This window comes from Octodon degus, unplaced genomic scaffold (genome assembly GCF_000260255.1).
Source record: "Octodon degus isolate 3935 unplaced genomic scaffold, OctDeg1.0 scaffold00028, whole genome shotgun sequence".
Classification (NCBI taxonomy): Eukaryota; Metazoa; Chordata; class Mammalia; order Rodentia; family Octodontidae; genus Octodon; species Octodon degus.
In genome coordinates this window covers 13,228,812-13,231,432 of record NW_004524604.1, presented here as the reverse complement: position 1 = coordinate 13,231,432, position 2,621 = coordinate 13,228,812, and the positions used below count along the sequence as shown (strand labels likewise).

Below are 2,621 nucleotides of genomic sequence, written 5' to 3'. Positions count from 1 at the left end.
GTATTCACTACAGAGGTTTGGATCTGCTCCATCTTCTGCATCCACATCACTCACAGCCAGAATGACATCAGAGAAAGCCTGACACAGATCTTCTTCAGCAGGGGCACACCCAGAGGTCTCAATGGGGCTTGGAGAGGGAGTATCAACCAAAATGGGTTCAGGAGAAAGTTTTTCATCCTTAACAGGAACAAGCTCAGGCGCTGGCACACACACAGGCACTTTTTCCAGAGGTTTCTGTAGTTTTTTAGCAGTAACTTTTCCAGTTGCCAAAGTTTTTGATTCCTTTTTCAGGGGCACTCTGGCTTGCAGCTGCTCACTGACTTTGTTACCGATGTCTCCGAGCGCTGTTCTCGGCCTCAGACCTGGCTTGGAGGCTGCAGCAGTGGCCAAGGGCACACGCTTTGCGCCTGCCATACTGACCGCGGCCTTATTGTTCTCAGCGTTAATTTTCGTGTTTCGGGTGACTCGGAGCGCCATGGCTTCCTCTTCACCAGACAGCAGCAGAATACCGGAGCCCCAGGAAAACCTGGGCGCGCACCCACTACAGATCAACAGCTGTTCCTCCGCAGCACCAATACTATTGACTTTTGAGCATTGACTTTGTATCCTGCTATGTTACTGAATATGTGTTTTAAATCTAGAAGCTTCTTGGTGGGGTTTTTTGGGTCTTCCAAGTAAAGTATCATGACATGTGCAAATAATGGTATTTTAACTTCTTCTTTACGTATTCTGATTCATTTTCTTTCACTTCTTCAATGGCTGTAGCTAATGATTCCAGAACTATATTGAATAGGAGTGGTGATAGAGGAAGTCCTTGTCTTGCACCAGATCTAAGAGGAAAAGATTTCAGTTTTTCCCCATTTAGAATTATGCTAGCCACTGGGTTTTCATAAATGACTTTTATCAGATTGAAGTAAAGATCAACCTTTCCAGTTTTCTGTAGTACCTTCAACATGAATGAGTGTGGGACTTTGTCAAAAGCCTTTTCTGCATCAATTGTGATGATCGTGTGGATTTTAGTTTTCACTCTATTGATATAGTGTATTTCATTTGGAGATTTTTGAATATTTAACCATCCGTGCATTCCTGGGATGAATCCTACCTGGTCATGGTGTATGATCTTCTTGATGATTTGTTGTATTATATTTGCTAGGATTTTAATGAGGATTTTGGCTTCTATGTTCACAAGGATGTTTGGCCTGTAGTTGTCTTTCATAGTTGTCTTTGCCTGGTTTTAGTATCAGTATAATACTTGCCTCCAGGAATGATTTTGGGAGGATTGCTTCCTTTTTGTTTTCATTGAAGAGTTTGAGGGGTATAGAGACTACATCTTCTGTTAATTGCTTGTAGAATTCAACTGTGAATACATCAGGGCCTGCAGTTTTCTTTGTTGGTAGGTTATTTTATTACATCTCATATTTCATTGGGTACTATTGGGCTATTGAGAGTGGTTATATCTTGTTGATTTAGTTGTGGTAATTTTTACCCTTCTAGGAATCTGTTCGTTTCATCTGTGTCTTCTATTTTGTGAGAGTAAGTATTCTCAAAATAGTTCTTGATAATCTTCTGAATTTCTACTGGGTCTGTGATGATTATACGCATTTTATTCCTTATTCCATGTGTTTCGATTTTTCCTTTAATCTTTTTGATGAGGTTAACTAGGGGCTTATTGATTTTATTTAATCTTTCAAAGAACCAGCTTTTGATTCGTTAATTCTTTGAACTATTTTCTTCATATCAATTGAACTAATTTGTGCTCTAATCTTTATGATTTCTTCCCAACTTTGAGCTCTGGGTTTAGTTTGCTCTTCATTTTCTAGTTGTTGAAGTTGCACCATTAGGGTGTTTTTTTGTTCCCGTTCTCTTTTGCTAATGTTTGAGTTCACAGGTATGAATTTCCCTCTGAGAACTGCCCTCATCGTATCTCATGAAATCCGAAAAGCTATGCTCCAATTTAATTGAATTGTATATATTATTGAATTTCTTATTTAATTTCAACCATGACCCATTATTTGCTTAGTAGGGTATTGTTTAATTTCCAAGCATTTAGGGCATATTTTTGGTTATTTTGTGGTTTATTTCCAGTTTCATTGCACAGCGGTGAGTTAATATGCATGGGATAAATTTTGTTCTCTTGCATATACTTAAGCATGACGTATGAACAAGTATGTGGTCTATTTTACAAACTGACCCATGTACAGCTGACAAAAATGTGTAATCTGCTGTGTTTAGGTGAAACACTCTGTATGTGTCCAATAAGCCCATTCAAGCACTGGGTGAATTCTGTTCTTTCTTTGCTAAATGTTTATATGGTTGACCTACATTTTGGGGACAAGAAGTTGTTAAGTTCTCCTGTTAAGACCGTAGTATTGCCCCTATGAACACACTCAGTCACCTTGTCTTTGAGAAAGAGGCCAAACTGGGAGAAAGATAGCCTATTTAGCAAATAGTGCTGGAAAAACTAGCTCTCTACATGCCAAAAACTCAAGCTTGACCCAGGTCTATCACCATGCACTAAAGTAAAGTCAAATGGATTAAAGATCTAAACATTAAAGCAGAGACACTAAATCTCCTGGAAGAGAAAGTAGGAGGAACTCTTGAAGACATAGGGGTAGGCAAAG

At 39.0% G+C, this 2,621-nt stretch overlaps 1 pseudogene; it reads right to left on the bottom strand.

Moving 5' to 3' along the window:
- The window catches only part of LOC101584756, a 1,274-nt pseudogene extending 797 nt beyond the window's left edge, over positions 1–477 (bottom strand).
- Positions 478–2,621: the final 2,144 nt, after the last annotated feature.